We start from the raw sequence: 20,227 nt of genomic DNA, 5'->3' as shown, positions 1-20,227 counted from the left end.
GCAATTCAGTAACGTGGCAGGATACAAAGTCAATGTACAGAAATCAGTGGCTTTCTTATACACCAACAATGAAAATACAGAAAGGGAAATTAGAGAATCGATTCCATTTACTATAGCACCAAGAACCATAAGATACCTGGGCATAAACCTAACCAAAGAAGTAAAGGACCTGTACTTGAGGAACTACAGAACACTCATGAAAGAAATTGAAGAAGACACAAAAAGATGGAAGACTGTTCCATGCTCTTGGATTGGAAGAATAAACATTGCTAAAATGTCTATACTGCCTAGAACAATCTATACTTTTAATGCCATTCCGATCAAAATTCCACCAATATTTTTCAAAGAGCTGGAGCAAATAATCCTAAAATTTGTATGGAGCCAGAAGAGACCCCGAATTGCTAAGGAAATGCTGAAAAACAAAAACAAAACTGGCAGCATCACGTTACCCCGATTTCAAGCTTTACTACAAAGCTGTGATCACCAAGACAGCGTGGTACTGGCATAAAAACAGACACATAGACCAGTGGAACAGAGTGGAGAGCCCAGATATGGACCCTCAACTCTATGGTCAAATAATCTTCGACAAAACAGGAAAAAATATTCAATGGAAAAAAGACAGTCTCTTCAATAAATGGTGCTGGGAAAACTGGACAGCGATATGTAGAAGAATGAAACTCGACCATTCTCTTACACCGTACACAAAGATAAACTCGAAATGGATAAAAGACCTCAACGTGAGACAGGAATCTATCAGAATCCTAGAGGAGAACATAGGCAGTAACCTCTTCGATATCAGCCACAGCAACTTCTTTCAAGATATGTCTCCAAAGGCCAAGGAAACAAAAGCAAAAATGAACTTTTGGGACTTCATCAAGATCAAAAGCTTCTGCACAGCAAAGGAAACAGTCAACAAAACAAAGAGGCAACCCACGGAATGGGAGAAGATATTTGCAAATGACAGTACAGACAAAAGGTTGATATCCAGGATCTATAAAGAACTTCTCAAACTCAACACACACAAAACAGATAATCATATCAAAACATGGGCAGAAGATATGAACAGATACTTCTCCAATGAAGACATACAAATGGCTATCAGACACATGAAAAAATGTTCATCATCACTAGCCATCAGGGAGATTCAAATTAAAACAACATTGAGATACCACCAGACTGACTTTTATGTTTACTTCCTGGCCCTGCTTCTGGACCAAGCTTTCTCATCTGTAAAATGGAGTAATAACCTTGTCTCATGGCATTATAAGAATTTAAACCGAAGTATGTATTTAAATGTCTATAAGATACTGCCTAAGACATGGACGCATGTAAAGAACTTCCTTCTCCTCTTTTTATTCTTTCCAGTACTATCATTAAGCAGGAGTGGTCAGCTCTCAACTTCTTTTCGGTTTTGCTGTTCTCCTAAGTCACTTTCGTCCGCCTTACTCTGCATGAGTAAGACCTCCTTAACCTTGGTTTTGTGCTAGTATCTCTGAGTTGACATATCCAAGAGATTGATGGTGGGTCGATGGGATTTATCTAGGATCAGGTTGAGGAGTAAACCTTCTTAAACCAGGACATGTAAGCCATATTCACCTGGTATGGGTATGAAAAACAAGCAACAGCCCCTCACTGATAAGTGTCAAAGCAGACTCATAATACAGGCAAATGGAGCTACAGAAAGAGACTGAAATCACAGGCAAGAAGCCAGGGCAGCCCCTGAGCTTTTCAACATCAAAGGTAAAGCCATCCTGGGGCTTGGAATAAATTGCATTGTTTGATAGTCAACTCTCACTTTTTTTTGCAGGTAGAAAAAGTCTAATTTCCAGAATGGCTCAAAGGTTACAGTCTCTGAGATACTATTTGCAATTCTTCCAGTTCCCATGGCTTCCACCAATGAACCCTTGCCCACGCTGCCCGTATATCTCTATGACCACTCATTGACTCGGTTATATCTCAGTACTCCCATGTGTGCCCTCCTTCCCTCCAAACTGCACCTCTGATCACAGGACCACACCTTATTCTTTTTGTATTGTCTCGAAAGTCTCACTTAGAATCTAGAAGAAAAAAATGTATGTCAAAATATTCCAGTTGGACAGGGTCCTATTCCTACCCCAGAGTTTAAAAAGCACCTGTGTCCCAAAACAAATCTTTAACATTTTAACGTTCCAAGTCTATAATATATTTATGGAGAAGTTAATACCTATAACAATTCAGTGATTTGTCAATTCTTAAAATTGTCCCTTATGATGTGGGAGAAAAAAGATAGAATTGAATTGGATAAAAAGATAAAAGGATAAAAGAAAAAGGATAGAATTATATAAAGTGAATCTTATGTGTCAAAGGCAGCAGGCAGACATTATCTCATTTGATCCCCACCATAACCATGTAGGGGGAGATGTGAGGAAGCCTCTTTTCAAATGAGGAAACCAAAACTTGGAAGTATTTATTCACCTGTCTGTGGTAAACCTGAGCCTGGAAGCCAGGGTTTTGCTCCAAAGCCCATGGATTTTCTCTGTATTTGTTCTGGTATTTAATTTCTCTAAATAGGTGTTCCTTTACATTATGAGATTTTGCCTTCTTCAGAGGAAATGTCTGTATATGTAAATTCCCAGCACTGATAGACCAGATGATTATTTATAGCCTGTTGACATTTGCAGAGTTTTCCGCTCACATTTACATTAGCCTGACACCCTCTAGAGAAGTCTTGGAAATGTTTTGATGGCATGTCAGAGATTTCTAATATGTGCCCACTGACTCATTCTATGAACACTTATTGAGTGCTTACTATGTGTGAGGGTAAAACGTAAAATCTTGCAGGCACAGTTGCACAGAACATCTATTACAAGGGCAATCATCTCTCAAAAATTATTCTGGGCAGGGGTTCCAAAATGCATGTTCATGGGTTGTAGAGGGATTGATCTATGAGGATCAGGTATATTCCCGGCAACCCAAACAGAAACAATTAGGCTTGGGGAGGATAGCACAGGACAGAGGCAGAGGAAAGAGAAAAACTCAGCAGGATGGATAAAAGAGTCGAAAGAACCTGAAAAACATTAAAAGCAAAGAGCCCTTAACCTGTGGTGGTGGAAGGAAGAAGGATGTGGAGCAGAAAACAGGAATTCAAGTAGTATCTCTGCTGTTTAAGAACCATATGGTCTGGGGCGCCTGGGTGGCTCAGTGGGTTAAGCCTCTGCCTTCACCTCAGGTCATGGTCTCAGAGTCCTGGGATTGAGTCCCCCATCGGGCTCTCTGCTTGGCAGGGAGCCTGCTTCGCCCTCCCCCTCTGCCTGCCTCTCTGCCTACTTGTGATCTCTCTCTCTCTCTCTGTCAAATATATTTAAAAAAAAAAAAAAAACAAAAAACAGAACCATATGGTCTTATGTGGGCATTTGCTGCCATTCCTTGAAATTCAGGCTCCTTATTGATAAAATATAGACAATACCCCACTCAAATGAGGCAATAACTGTTTAGTAAAATGCAGAGTGGTGTTTAAATGGCAAAATGAGATCATTATCCATATTTATTTTTAAGTTTTCTTTGATGCTCTGGAAATCTTTGAGGTGAGCAGAAGCAAAGGCCAAGTGTAATGGAGAGACAGCCTGGTTTGCAATTGAGCAGGGATTAGGGCAAGAAGCGATGAAGAAAGAGACGTCTGCTTATCCATATATATCAAAAGAGGCAAAACAGCAGGTGAATAATTGAAAAAGACTCTGGATTTTGAACTGGAAAAGCCAAAAATGTTTACTCAAAATACACACCACAATTAAAGAGGGATCACATGAGTTATTTACCTAGGATATGCTTATAGTCCGTCCTCACTAAAATTTAAGAGACAATTAAATGAGATGGAAATTTGTAGGATCTTTGGTTTATACATTCTGCTTCATTTTCTGCCTTTTGTTGTTATCCAGAGGAGCCCTTCTTGGCATGAGACAAAAGCTAATCTGACTTTATTTAAGGTTAGATTATCTTGATTCAGCGCCCTGCCATTCAAAGTTACCTGACTCACCTTTAATAACTCAGAACATCAAAGAAGATTTTCTATCTGAGCCAGCCAGCCCCAAAAGAAAGAAAGAAAACCGTGGAAGTTGTTTTGTTTTGGTTTAAAGATCAAGTTCAGAGTGGTCTTTGGTCATATTAAATCAGGGTAGGTTTCGAGTGTGCATTTAATAGAATGAGAACTCATGTCTCTTTCTCCTGTTCACATTAGTTTGGACCCAGAGGATATTTATTAAACAAAGAACAGCCAAACAAACTAATGTTAAGGGAGGAAATTGGTTTTCCTGCAGTCCAACCTATTTTTAAATTAACAGAAGCAAGTGCTAATATGAAACCCTGTGACCAGTAATCACATTTTCCTTTCGCTTTGTTGGAAAATCACAGCAATCCGTATTAGCATTTCACACTAGTTAAGAGAGTGTGGTAAAACAGTCCAAGGAGACTGTTCAGGGTGAGAGCCCGTGAGGGAGAGGTGATTTGGGCAGTGAGGGTTCCTGGGAAAAGCAGCTCAGTAGGCAATTGTGTGTGGAATCTAAAGCCTTTTTTGGACAGCAGTTCAAAAATATAGCACAAAAGACAATGAACATGGCTCAGGACCAAGCCTGGGTTAGAGTTTCCTCAGGCGCTGACACAAAATCCATATTGCCACCGCCTATTGATGATTTATTTCAGTAATTACTCTTGAACCCATAACGAAAATGCTGTCAAAATACAACAACCTTGTCCTACTTAATGCTTCTGCTTTTTTTCTTTCAGTAGATTAATTTACATGTAATAATCAAAACGGCACCATTCCCTGATACTGATCAGTCAGCAATCTATTGAATGCTTTAGAAAACAGGAAAAATTAACAACCACTGGCAAATACCTTTGGCTGAGTTGACTCAGCATTAGACCCCTCGAGCAGTTATTTCCCCTTTAGTGCAGTTGAGATTATGGGTCTTTAGAACTAAATCCGGAAGTCTAGAGTCTTTCTCTCCTGGCTCATGGAAAGTTCTTAGCCATTGTCCATTACAACCCTCTCCACTGTGTTCCTGTTCCAAGTTGTTGGAAAATTTTCCTGAAAGGAAATGTATTTCTTCATTGGGCAACAGAAGAGCATTTACAGACCACTAATTGTTTGAGTGCTCCTTTATGATGGAAGCTGAAAAATATCTTCCTGTAGAGTCTACTGGTGGATGAATTCTAAGTAGATGGCAGGGTAAAACCTAAAACTGTAAAACACTTAAAAAAAAATTAAGATCTTTAGGACCTAGGGCTAGGTGAAGAATTTAGGCTTGCCACCAAAAGCATCACCTCTAAAAGGAAAAATTAGTAAATTGGATCTTATCAAAATTAAAATAAATTTGCTCTGTGGAAATCCTACTAAGATAATGAAAGACAACAGATAATATGTATAAATTTCATGTCTGACAAAGACTTGAGTCTTAGAGTATATAAAGAATTCTCAAAAACAAATGATTTAATTAAAATGGGCAAAATATATGACAAGAAATTTCATCAAAGACTATATACAGATGGCAAATAAGCATCAGAAAATATGTCTAATATTATTAACCATCAGGGAAATGCAAATCAAAACGACAATGAGATGCCACTACACACCTATCAGAATGAATGACAAAATAGTGGTAATCGTGTGCTGGCAGAGATGAGGAGAAACTGGACTAGTCATATGTTGCTGGTGGGAATGCCAATTGTTCAGGCACTCTGGAAAGTAGCTCAGCAGTCTCATAAAAGTAACTAGGCACCAACCATACTTAGCAATTTTACTTTGAGGCTTTTATCTTAGATGAAAACCTATGTTTATACAAAGACCTATGTTCATACAGAAACCTGAGCACAGATGTTTCACAGTTGCTATGAACATAGCAACTTTCTTTGCAGTACTCAAACCTGAAAACAACCCAGATGTTTTTTGAGAGGAGTATGGTTAAACCAACTGTAGTACGTCCATACCATGAAATGCCTCTTGGCAATAAAGGGAGCAAACTATTGGTACACGCAATAACATGGATGGACCGAAAGGGATTTATGCTGAATGGAAAAAGCCATCTTTAAAAGGTCATGTAATGTGAAATATTTATACAACATTTTGAAATAAAAACTGTAGAAATGAAGACTAGATTAGTGGTTTCCAAGTACTAGGATATTGTTTAGGATGTGAAGCTAAGCAGAAGTAGCACGAGAGAGCCTGGGTATTATTAAAGAGTTGTATCTCTTGATTGTGAGAGTAGTTACACAAGGCCACATAGTTGATAAAATTGCATTGAGTTGTGTGTGCACATACACACACACACACACACACACACACACACAAATCGTAAGTGATTTTTGCATAAATGCATATATAATTGGTGAAATCTGAGTAAGCTCTGTGCTTTGTACCAATGTCCGTATCCTGGTTTTCATTCTGTAGATGCTAACACTGGGAGAAGCTGGGGAAAGCATGCACAGATGTCCCTGTATATGTCTTCGACACCCTGTCTTCCTGTGAATGCAGAATTATTTCAAAATAAGCAGCGTGTGTGTGTGTGTGTGTGTGTGTGTGTGTGTTTTACAAAAGTCAAAAACAAAAACATTACTCTTAGAATGGCCATTGTCAGCCTGCCAAAATGGGCCATGGCACGAAAAATAAAGGTCAAGAACTTTTGTTATAAATCCCCATTATAAATGAACTCCTATTATAAGTCATGGTAGGAATCAAGGGGTTAAATAACTTCTTTTGATCAAAGCAAAGTGTCCTCTTGCTAGCCACATATGGACAAGCACACACAAGCTCACTCTTGAATACTGGATTGCCCCCTGGATCTTGAACCTGAGACTAAAGCCCAAGGCCAGCCTGCCTTCTCCCTCTCTTCCATCCTTCCTTCCCATCTTCTCTTCCTTTAAGGAAATGTACCTCTGTTTATTAAACAGGTCTATGCCTAATTTCTAGGTAAGTCTAGCTCACCAGCCTTCTAATTCAAGTGCTCTTCTTTCCGAAGAACAAGTTAACTCTAAGTGGGAAATGCTTCGGCATGAAATGGAGTGCTCCCATTATTGCTCAGCACAAAACAGGTTTTTTTCCTATTACAAGATTTTAGCCGGACTGAGAAGCATTTCCTAAAAAAATAAAAAAGCAAAACAACAAAAAAAACTTTTTAAAACAACCTCAGTATAACTTAATTAAATTAGTAAAATTACCGATGTTAAGGTTGACCATTCAGTGGCTAAAACACACTCTTAAATACAAGGGATCGATCTTAAGTCACTTCTTTTTGCAAGAAAAATGAGAGCTCAAAAAGACTATTACTGGACGATATTAGAGCCTTAGTCTCTTGACCACAAGAGGGATACAGCACCGTCAGATTTTACAGAATCTCCTTGATGCTGAGGAAAGCAGATCTTTGCTTGATTTCTTTAGTATCCACTGTGCTCCTTTTCTCCATAAAATTATCATATTTTAGAGATGATAAGTTTTGATGTCTAAAAATTCATTTCCAGGGTGCCTGCGTAGCTCAGTTAAGTGTTTGTCTTAGACTCAGGTCATGATCCCAGGGTTCTGGGATTGAGTCCCACATTGGGCTCCAGGCGCAGCGGGAAGCCTGCTTTCCCTCTCCCCCTCTTCCCCTTGCTCATGATCTCTCTCTTGCTCACATACTCTCTCTCTCAAATAAATAAATATTTTTTAAAATAAAATAAAAATTCATTTCCAGAATAGAAAATATGCTTGATGAAATCCCACCACAGATGGACCTAGAAGGAAATAAGAAAATCCAACAAGGAGTATCTTCGAGTATCAGAAGAATATTTACACTATAAAGCCTACAGCCTTTGCTTCTGCATCTAGAAAAGGAGTGCAGTAGACAAGTTCTACATTTATTTCCATTATGTAATTTTTCAGAATTCTGACATTTGTGGTAGTTCAGAGCCCTACATCTTGAAGTCCTATGTCCTGACTCTCTTAAAGCTTTGTGCTAAGGCAATGATAGCTAACGTTTACTGTGCACATATGATGTGCCAGACACTGTTTTAAGCACTATGTGTGCCTTAATTTTTTTTAAATCTTTTTAATTTTTATTTTGTGTGCCTTAATTTTAATCCTTGAAGCAACCCAGTGAGGGAGACCCTATGATTCTTAGCGTCCTCATTTTATGTATGAGGAAACTGACAATCATAAGATCGGTGAGCCTACCTAACGTATATGGCTAATAAGTGGTGGAGAGAGAACGTGAGCTGACTAGCTCTAGAACTCGAAGTTCTTCACCATAAAACCTTTCTGGCCCACAAGTTAATACAGATTTTGCTGAGTCAGGCATGATCAACTGAACATCTAGTTCAGCTGCTATAGGCACAGTGTTCCAAAGACAAATTCCCACACATCATGAGGGCACAGTGCAGACATCAGTCGAACGATCTGATCCGTTCATGATTAGATTGGTTTCAGCACTTTAACACAGACAAACAATAGTTTCTGTTTTTCTGTCATTGCATTTCCGTACAGCAGACATCAATGTCCCTAGGTATTTGGGTTTGAATTGTCTTCTCATACAGAGTAAGAAATCTTGCCTGGCTCTAAGTCCTTTAGATTGGGGATTGGCAATTTTATTTTTTCCCCCTGTGGAAGGCCTGATGATAAATATTTAGGCTTGGCAGGCCCAGAGAGTCTCTACCACAATAACTCCACTCTGCTGTTGTAGCTCAAAATGAGGCCACCATTTTCTGACCCCTCCTTTAGATAAAATAACTTAAAATTCTGTGATGGTTGCTTTGGATAAATCAAAGGTATCATAGTATCTATGATTTTTTTAAATATTTTATTTATTTGACAGAGAAAAATCACAACTAGGCAGAGAGGCAGGCAGAGAGAGAGGAGGAAGCAGGCTCCCCGCAGAGCAGAGAGCCCGATGAGGGGCTCCATCCCAGGAGCCTGGGATCATGACCTGAACCGAAGGCAGAGGCTTTAACCCACTGAGCCACCCAGGCGCCCCTCTATGATTTTTTTTTAAATAATTCTGGGGTTTAGTGATCTACCACAAACTCATAACCCTTAATTAACAAAAACAAAACAAAAAAACTGCTTGGGTGGTGCAGTTGGTTGGGCAACCAGCTCTTGGTTTTGACTCAGGTCTGATTTCAGGCTCCTGAGGTCGAGCCCAGGGTTCAGCCCTGCTCGTAGCGTGAAGTCTATGCGCATTTCTCTCTCCCTCTTCCTCTGCCCCTTTCCCTGCTTGCACATGCGCCCACACCCTCTCTCTTTCTGTGTCACATAAATAAATCTTTAAAAAGAACACAAAACTTTTCCATTTATATCAAAAACAAATTATAAAATTTTGAGAAAAAAAATTCACAAGTGCAGTCCATGCAGCAGATGTAATCAGAAAGGCAAAGTGCTATCTAATTTTGAAGGCATTATTTTAAAAATGATGCCTTTTCTCAGAACTACAAGAACAAGCCAACATTTTCCAGCAGTGGTGGAGGAGGGGGTGGGCAAAGTGGGTGAAGGGGAGTGGCAGGTAGAAGCTTCCAGTTATGCAATGAAGAAGTTATAGGAATGAGAGTCACAGCACAGAGCACAGGGAATGGTATTGTAATAGTGATGTGTGGGGACATATGGTAGTGGCACTTGTGAGCACAGCACAATGTACAGAGAAGTTTAATCCCTATGTTGTACACATGAAACCCTTATAACACTGTGCATCAACTGTACTCAAAAAGAAATAAAAATATATGAGGTCTTTTATTCATGAATATTCTGAAATATTTCCTCTAAATATTTCAGAATATTCATGAATACTCGAAGTTTGTCAAGGAGGCTTATTTTGTTCACTGCTTGTGCTGTGCCATTTTTCCTTCTGCTTCTAAAAGTAATATATACTTTTTTTCTACTAAGGATGGCTCAGACACAAGGGTTTTGATTTACATGCAAGTAATGCTCAAGGCCATATTTTAGTGCTATTTGTATTGTGTTATGTTGGTACTGAAACGCTTAATGGATGTTCAGTGTTATGTTTTATATCCTGATTTAGTACTAATGTTGCTGATCTGCAGTTTAGTCTAAATTAGTTCAAGGCAAGCCACAGTGTGGGAAAGAAACATTTAAAACTCTGTCTGTTACTATAGTCTTAAAAGCGTGTGCCCAATCGCCATCTCGGAGAGTCCTATAAAAGGACTGTCATTGAGGCTTTTGTCCAGGCTGGGACAAGACAGGCTGGAGGTGAGGGGTCGGTCTAATCAAGGGGTTAAATATTTGATATGCTGTACAGCATTAGAGGACAATGTCTGCATGTAGCTGTATTCTGTTTTCACTTGGGCTCTGGAACACAGGGACAAAGGCATTTGTTTGAAGATAAGAGTGACATACTTTTGGGAAGCTAAGATGTGTTGTGATGAAATGAGAGAAAGCAAATAGTGTTAGTCAAATGGTCTGATATGTTTGGCTTCTTTACCATGAATGCTTTAATAAGTTTGTTTAAACTTAACTTCACATTCCTTTATTTGGATATAAAAACTCAAAATGGCTAACAGTGTCATGAATGCTATTTAAATGATTCTGGAATCTTGAAAAAACATATGTATATGAAGCCAGCAGGCTTTATGGTTTTCTGGCTTTGAAAGGACAATGTGATACGGAGTGTACTTATTATGAGTTAATTAAATGATAACATACCAAGGCAATTTATTATGGACATCAAATAAAGCCTAATTTTAAAAAAATTGTGTGATAAATTTAGAAAATCCAGGACTTGCTAGAGAGGAAAATTAACTGGTTTTTAAATTAACCAGCAGAGGCCTATATCTAAAATTAAATTTCTATTATTTTTACTAGAGGAAATAAAATTGCATGTGAAAGCTTTTTTAAAAGGACTCTTTAATTATAGGAGGTTAATATTTCAATGATGGTGTTAGAAATACTGCAGTAACATAGTCTCATAGTAAGTGGGCACTTATGCCATAAGAAAAATAAAAAGAACACATCAGATATCTAATACTAAGTTGTGTATTGTATTGGTTTTAATTATTATAAGGTTGTGCTGTGTTCTGAATCTTATACTATTTGATTGAATCATCTCTGAAAGATAAAAATTATTTAGAAAGTAAAACTTCAGGATGAAACTTTGAGGACAAATCAGTGTCAGAGAATTGGTCAATTTCAGAGAATTCGACATAATGTTTGCATCTCTAAGTCACTTCTTGCCACTTCTTTAATATTTTCATAACCAAGCTCAGAGTAAAGACTTCCCATCTGCTTTTGGTTCAACACTGCTAGGTATTATTCCAAATTCACAATTCCAGTCACAATCAAGGAATTTATATCAGAAGATAATTTCTAAAATTTTGAGAAAGAAATTCACAGGTGCAATTTAAGTGTCAGATGTAATCAGAAAGAGGCAAAGTGCTGCCTAATTTTAAGGGCATTGTTTTTAAAAATGATGTATTTTGTTTCCTCTGGATAGTTCAGAATATTAGTAAATATTCCAAATTTATCAAAGAGGATCATTTTGTTCATTGTTGTGCTGCGACTTCTTTTCTTCTGCTTCTAAAATAAATATATACTTTTTTTCTTCTAAGGATTGCTCAGACACAAGAGTTTTGATTTACTTAGCAGTAATGCTCAAGGCCATATTCTAGTTCTATTCATGTTGTGTTGGCACTAAGCACTTAAGGGACATTCATACTTATAATTTTTGATTTTTGAGAATATATTCACATTCGAGAAAGAACTGATAATTAAATAAAATCAACTATCTTCTAGCCTGCCTTAATTCTAGGAGTAGATAGTTATCCAATAGACCACATTAGTTTGAGTATCAGAATAATACGTTGATGAAAAAGAAAATTTAGATTATTGTGTCTCAAAAATTTCATTTTAACTGTATTAGGAAATAAAATGTTGCATGCCCATATTAGGTATTTTTCTGAATCAAGGTGTGGCTTTACTCAAATACAATTTACTCTTCAGGACAAAAACCAATATTTGCTTACAGTTTGAAATACAATGACTAGTCAAAATACAGTTCTCTAGCATTGTAAATCTCTTAAAATAGATCTACAAGTACTTTTTATATTTACTAGCATTTGTTTTATAAGACCTGAAACTTACAGAAAAATTTAATAGTTCCTAAATATTCTCAACATTACTTGATCTACAAATATTTGTTCATATAATATATAGAATGTTCTATCATAAATATATGATGTATACAACCCATCCCTATACCCCATGTGTGTACTGTTAATAGTTACAATTAAGGTAACAGAGTATATGGATCTTTATATTTAAAGTCATCACAATAAATAATAGTGTCAATAAATATCAATAAGCTTTTGAAGTGTGGCCCGTTAACACTATTGGCATCTTTCTGTTCAGAGAGGTTGAAAAATATTTGAGGACCTGAGAGTATTATGTGATATTTCTTGAGTATCAATGTATTATATTATGAACATAAGCTTGATTTCTTCAATAAATTCTTGGTACCCATATGTCCAATAATATGATTTTATATATAAAGAGAAGATGATTAAATCTGGGGGTGTTAGCGCTGACTGAATTGGTTATATGCAAATTGATGCATAATGCGGGTATCAGTTTTTAAAATAATAGTTGAGGCCTGCATTTGAATTGAAACAGTACCTGCAAAGAGCTCCTTCATAGTCTATGTTCATTCTCCTAGTGATTCTATCAGTATGATAAATAACAGAAAAGCCATCCTCACCATGAACAATGAAGGTAGCCAATTTCTTAAAAATGCTGATAAGGTGAGAGTCAAAGAACTACTACTGTCCCCTCCTGAAACAACACAGGGCTCTTTTCTGTTGATTCTTGCATTTTCCCTATCCCGTCATCCATTCATTTGCATTAAATTACAACCAAACTCTTAAGTAACTTTCTAGAAACACTTAAAAGCGCAAGACACTGCATTCACATTTATTTCTCACGGGCCCCTAAAACATCCCACCATCTTTCTCATCTCCTTCTACATTAAAAAAAGTAACTCACTTCTGGTTCACGGGTCTAGAATCAGTAAGAAAGAAAACAACCTACAGTTAAATCTAAACTTTAATTCGGGGTTTCTTAGATTGTGTCAATTCTGGTGTCTCCTTCAATTTCCTTCTTTTTTTTTTTTAATTTAAATTTAGGTAGTTAACATACAGTGCAATATTGGTTTCTGGAGTAGAATTCAGTGATTCATCACTCACATACAACACCCAGTGCTCATCATAATAAGTGCCCTGCTTAATACCCATCACCCATCTAGCCTATCATCCAGCCACCTCCCTCCAGCAACCCTCAGTTGGTTCTCTGTTGCTAAAAATCTTTTATGCCTTGTTTCCCTCTCTCCGTTTTTTCTTTTCCCCATTCCAATATGTTCATCTGTTTTCTTTCCACATATGAGCAAGATCAAATGATCTTTGTCTTTCTCTGACTTACTTCACTTCGCATAATGTACTCTAGCACCTTTATGTCACTGGAGATGGCAAGTTTTTTTTTTTTTTAATGGTTGAGCATATTCCTTTATATCTATATACCCCACCTTCTTTATCCATTCATCAGACATTTAGGCTTTCTCCACAGTTTGACTACTGTTGACAATGCTGCTGTAAGCACGGGGGTGCATGTATCCTTTCAATTCTGTGTTTTTTGTATCCTTTGGGTAAATAGTAATATAATTGCTAGACTGTAGGGTAGCTCTATTTTTAACGTGTTGAGGAACCTCCATACTGTTTTCCAGAGTGGCTGCACCAGCTTGCATTCCCACCAACAGTGCAAGAGGGTTCTTCTTTGTCTCCATCCTCCCCAACATTTGCTGTTTCTTGTGTTGTTAATTTTAACTATCCTGATCTGTGTGAGATGGTACCTCATTGTGGTTTGGATCTGTATTTCCCTGATGGTGAGTGATGTTGAATATCTTTTCATGTGTCATCTGGATGTCTTTTTTAAAAGGTGCCTATTCATGTCTTCAGCCCATTTCTTAACTGGACTGTTTATTTTTGGAGTAATGAGTTTGATAAGTTTTTTGTAGATTTTGGTTACTATCCTTCAGTTTCCTTCTAAAGAATGGAAAAATCTAAAGCAATGCTCTGTGGCAGGTCAAATCTCTTCAAGCCTAACAGACGTATAAATGGCCTGGCGTAGCAAATTTCTCTCATGACCTCTTTCCTTGAGGGTCTGGTAATAGGACTGTCACTCAGATCCTTGCCACAGGAACTCTAAGAAAAAACTGCTTCACAAGGAAGCCAAGGCCAAGCACTGTGAATGATGCAGAGTGATAACACATCCTTTGTCAGTCACTTCTTGCTCCCTTGAAAGTGAAATCCTGGAATAAAGCTTGCGAATCACACCAAAATACTACATAAATATCAAGCTGAGGCACCGTTAGGATCATTTTCACACATAACCAAATCGGTAAACCTGTTAAGTATATCCCTGATCTTGTTATATTTTTCTAGTATTGAAAATCTCCTAAAAGAGATCTACAAGTACTTTTTGTACTTATTAACATTTGTTTTACACATGCCTCAAATTTATAGAAAAATTTAATACCATCTTTACAGTTCCCAAATATTCTCAACATTACTTGATCTACGAATATTTGTTTCTATGGCACAAAGAATGTTCCTGTAAATACAGCATTAGTTAATACCACATTTTCAAAGGGTTGTTAAAGTAATAGAAAACAAAGATCTAAATGTATCAGTTTTATTTCCATAATACTTCTCTTCTCTTTAGGTAAATTACCTTTTGAAGAGCGTGAGAAAAAAAAATTGCATATCAATTAACATCTCCTTTGAAAAGCCTTATTCATTAATTTCCTACAAAAGAAAATTTTGCTTTCTAAGCTATCTATCCCAATGACTCTGATCTTTTAGTTAATGGTACATGTGAATAAAGTGCTTTATCATAGTTTTATGAATTTTTCCATGTAATGAAATTTCCATATGGAAATGTAATTTCCATAATGAATTTTTCCATGTAATAATGCCTCTAAGTTGAATAAATAACATTCTCCTATTAGCATTAATAGCCATTACTATAAAAAATGTACAGTATTCGTTTATACCAAAACTATTCTAGAGACATCTGGGTGGCTCAGTCAGGTAAGTGTCTGCTTTCACATTAGATCATGATCCCAGGGTCCTAGGATTGAAGCCCACATCAGGCTCCCTGCTCAGTGGAAACCTTGCATCTCCCTCTGCCTGCCTCTCCTCCTACTTGTGTGGTTGCTCCCTCCCTTTCTCTCTCTGACAACTAAATAAAATCTTAAAAAAAAAACAAAAAACTATTCTAAATGTTCTTAAGATACATTTGTTTGTTTTCATTTTATTTAATAGCTTTATTGCTTGAAAATATTCATTAAGGACCTATTGTGCACCAGGAATTACTATGCTATCAACTGATCTAGACACTGGTATTTTTAAAAACCTCTCCAGGTGATTCTAATATGTAACTTTAGTTGAAAATCACTTTTCAGGGAGCCTTGAGTCTGGGGAAATCTAGGAAGGTTTCACAGAAAAGATGACATTTGAGATAGACCTGAAGGATAGAGTAGGAGTTTCCCAGGGATAGAGGAGTGGAGGGAATTCTATAAAAAGAAACAAGGAGACTTGACAGGCAAGCAGCCTTGGTAGGACCAGATCATTTGCTTTGGGGACATGGGAAAGAAAGTGACCAGAGAAGACCAGAAGGTGTGGTTGGTACTACGTAGAAAAGAGCCTTCACAGCTATATGGAATTGTATTTTATTCAACTGGAACCACTGTATTGTACCAAATATGGAGAACCACTGGATCTTAATATTTTTAAGTAGTATATATGGTACAAGCTGAGATATGTTTAAGAAGAGAAAACCTACAACAATGAAGATGCAAAAGAGTGTGAGAACTTTGAAATTGGCAGGGGTTTACATCATTCAGGTAAGAGATAATGATGGATTGATTGCCCCAAACTGACCTCCATTGTAATTTGGGTCATTATAACTTCTGAAACACATTTTTAACTGTTATCAGTGATGACTACAAATATGTTAATTCAGTGCTCAGAAGATGAAAATGATATCCTTGATTCATAAGAAAATTGTAATAAGTTATTTTTTTTTCCATTTTATTTATTTTTTCAGTGTAACAGTATTCATTCTTTTTGCACAACACCCAGTGCTCCATGCAAAACGTGCCCTCCCCATTACCCACCACCTGTTCCCCCAACCTCCCACCCCTGACCCTTCAAAACCCTCAGGTTGCCCCAACCTCCCACCCCTGACCCTTCAAAACCCTCAGGTTGTTTTTCAGAGTCCATAGTCTCTTATGGTTCACCTCCCCTCCCCAATGTCCATAGCCCGCTCCCCCTCTCCCAATCCCACCTCCCCCCAGCAACCCCCAGTTTGTTTTGTGAGATTAAGAGTCATTTATGGTTTGTCTCCCTCCCAATCCCATCTTGTTTCATTTACTCTTCTCCTATCCCCCTACCCCCCCATGTTGCTTCTCCATGTCCTCATATCAGGGAGATCATATGATAGTTGTCTTTCTCCGATTGACTTATTTCACTAAGCATGATACGCTCTAGTTCCATCCACGTCGTCGCAAATGGCATGATTTCATTTCTTTTGATGGCTGCATAGTATTCCATTGTGTATATATACCACATCTTCTTTATCCATTCATCTGTTGATGGACATCTAGGTTCTTTCCATAGTCTGGCTATTGTAGACATTGCTGCTATAAACATTCGGGTACACGTGCCCCTTCGGATCACTATGTTTGTATCTTTAGGGTAAATACCCAGTAGTGCAATTGCTGGGTCATAGGGTAGTTCTATTTTCAACATTTTGAGGAACCTCCATGCTGTTTTCCAGAGTGGTTGGACCATCTTGCATTCCCACCAACAGTGGAGGAGGGTTCCCCTTTCTCCACATCCTCGCCAGCATCTGTCATTTCCTGACTTGTTAATTTTAGCCATTCTGACTGGTGTGAGGTGATATCTCATTGTGGTTTTGATTTGTATTTCCCTGATGCCGAGTGACGTGGAGCACTTTTTCATGTGTCTGTTGGCCATCTGGATGTCTTCTTTGCAGAAATGTCTGTTCATGTCCTCTGCCCATTTCTTGATTGGATTGTTTGTTCTTTGGGTGTTGAGTTTGCTAAGTTCCTTATAGATTTTGGATACTAGCCCTTTATCTGATATGTCATTTGCAAATATCTTCTCCCATTCTGTCAGTTGTCTTTTGGTTTTGTTAACTGTTTCCTTTGCTGTGCAAAGCTTTTGATCTTGATGAAATCCCAATAGTTCATTTTTGCCCTTGCTTCCCTTGCCTTTCCCGTTGTTCCTAGGAAGATGTTGCTGCGGCTGAGGTCAAAGAGGTTGCTGCCTGCATTCTCCTCAAGGATTTTGATGGATTCCTTTCTCACATTGAGGTCCTTCATCCATTTGGAGGCTATTTTCGTGTGTGGTGTAAGGAAGTGGTCCAATTTCATTTTTCTGCATGTGGCTGTCCAATTTTCCCAGCACCATTTATTGAAGAGGCTGTCTTTTTTCCTTTGGACATTCTTTCCTGCTTTGTCGAAGATTAGTTGACCATAGAGTTGAGGGTCGATTTCTGGGCTCTCTATTCTGTTCCACTGATCTATGTGTCTGTTTTTGTGCCAGTACCATGCTGTCTTGATGATGACAGCTTTGTAATAGAGCTTGAAGTCCGGAATTGTGATGCCACCAACTTTGGCTTTGTTCTTCAATATTCCTTTGGCTATTCAAGGTCTTTTCTGGTTCCATATAAATTTTAGGATCATTTGTTCCATTTCTTTGAAAAAAATTGATGGTGTTTTGATAGGGATTGCATTAAATGTGTAGATTGCTTTAGGTAGCATAGACATTTTCAAAATATTTATTCTTCCAATCCAGGAGCATGGAACATTTTTCCATTTTTTGGTGTCTTCCTCAATTTCTTTCATGAGTACTTTATAATTTTCTGTGTATACATTCTTAGTCTCTTTGGTTAGGTTTATTCCTAGGTATCTTATAGTTTTGGGTACAATTGTAAATGGGATTGACTCCTTAATTTCTCTTTCTTCAGTCTTGTTGTTGGTGTACAGAAATGCAACTGATTTCTGTGCATTGATTTTATATCCTGACACTTTACTGAATTCCTGTACAAGTTCTAGCAGTTTTGGAGTGGAGTCTTTTGGGTTTTCCACATAGAGTATCATATCATCTGCGAAGAGTGATAGTTTGACTTCTTCTTTACCAATTTGGATGCCTTTAATTTCTTTTTGTTGTCTGATTGCTGAGGCTAGGACTTCTAGTACTATGTTGAATAGCAGTGGTGATAATGGACATCCCTGCCGTGTTCCTGACCTTAACGGAAAAGCTTTCAGTTTTTCTCCATTGAGAATGATATTTGCGGTGGGTTTTTCATAGATGGCTTTGATAATATTGAGGTATGTGCCCTCTATCCCCACACTTTGAAGAGTTTTGATCAGGAAGGGATGCTGTACTTTGTCAAATGCTTTTTCAGCATCTATTGAGAGTATCATATGGTTCTTGTTCTTTCTTTTATTAATGTGTTCTATCACATTGATTGATTTGCGGATGTTGAACCAACCCTGCAGCCCTGGAATAAATCCCACTTGATCGTGGTGAATAATCCTTTTAATGTACTGTTGAATCCTATTGGCTAGTATTTTGGAGAGAATTTTTGCATCTGTGTTCATCAAGGATATTGGTCTGTAGTTCTCTTTTTTGGTGGGATCCTTGTCTGGTTTTGGGATCAAGGTGATGCTGGCCTCATAAAATGAGTTTGGAAGTTTTCCTTCCGTTTCTATTTTTTGGAACAGTTTCAAGAGAATAGGAATGAGTTCTTCTTTAAATGTTTGGTAGAATTCCCCTGGGAAGCCGTCTGGCCCTGGGCTTTTGTTTGTTTGGAGATTTTTGATGACTGTTTCAATCTCCTTACTGGTTATGGGCCTGTTCAGGTTTTCTATTTCTTCCTGGTTCAGTTGTGGTAGTTTATATGTCTCTAGGAATGCATCCATTTCTTCCAGATTGTCCAATTTGTTGGCGTAGAGTTGCTCATAGTATGTTCTTATAATTGTCTGTATTTCTTTGGTGTTAGTTGTGATCTCTCCTCTTTCATTCATGATTTTATTGATTTGGGTCCTTTCTCTTTTCTTATTGATGAGTCTGGCCAAGGGTTTATCAATCTTATTGATTCTTTCAAAGAACCAGCTCCTAGTTTCATTGATTTTTTCTATTGTTTTTTTGGTTTCTATTTCATTGATTTCTGCTCTGATCTTTATGATTTCTCTTCTCCTGCTGGGTTTAGGGTTTCTTTCTTGTTCTTTCTCCAGCTCCTTTACGTGTAGGGTTAGGTTGTGTACTTGCGACCTTTCTTGTTTCTTGAGAAAGGCTTGTACCGCTATATATTTTCCTCTCAGGACTGCCTTTGCTGTGTCCCACAGATTTTGAACGGTTGTGTTTTCATTATCATTTGTTTCCATGAATTTTTTCAATTCTTCTTTAATTTCCTGGTTGACCCATTCATTCTTTAGAAGGATGCTGTTTAGTCTCCATGTATTTGGGTTCTTTCCAGCTTTCGTCTTGTGATTGAGTTCTAGCTTCAGAGCATTGTGGTCTGAAAATATGCAGGGAATAATCCTAATCTTTTGATACCGGTTGAGACCTGATTTGTGACCCAGGATGTGATCTATTCTGGAGAAGGTTCCATGTGCACTAGAGAAGAATGTGTATTCTGTTGCTTTGGGATGAAATGTTCTGAATATATCTGTGATGTCCATCTGGTCCAGTGTGTCATTTAAGGCCTTTATTTCCTTGTTGATCTTTGGCTTGGATGATCTGTCCATTTCAGTGAGGGGAGTGTTCAAGTCCCCTACTATTATTGTATTATTATTGATGTGTTTCTTTGATTTTGTTATTAATTGGTTGATATAGTTGGCTGCTCCCACGTTAGGGGCATAGATATTTAAAATTGTTAGATCTTCTTGTTGGACAGACCCTTTGAGTAGGATATAGTGTCCTTCCTCATCTCTTATTATAGTCTTTGGCTTAAAATCTAATTGATCTGATATAAGGATTGCCACCCCAGCTTTCTTCTGATGCCCATTAGCATGGTAAATTGTTTTCCACCCCCTCACTTTAAATCTGGAGGTGTCTTCGCGTCTAAAATGAGTTTCTTGTAGGCAACATACTGATGGGTTTTGTTTTTTTATCCATTCTGATACCCTGTGTCTTTTGA

Source organism: Meles meles, chromosome 5 (genome assembly GCF_922984935.1).
Source record: "Meles meles chromosome 5, mMelMel3.1 paternal haplotype, whole genome shotgun sequence".
In the NCBI taxonomy this organism is placed as follows: Eukaryota; Metazoa; Chordata; class Mammalia; order Carnivora; family Mustelidae; genus Meles; species Meles meles.
The sequence above is the reverse complement of the archived record's forward strand: the minus strand, read 5'-3'. Positions refer to the sequence as shown.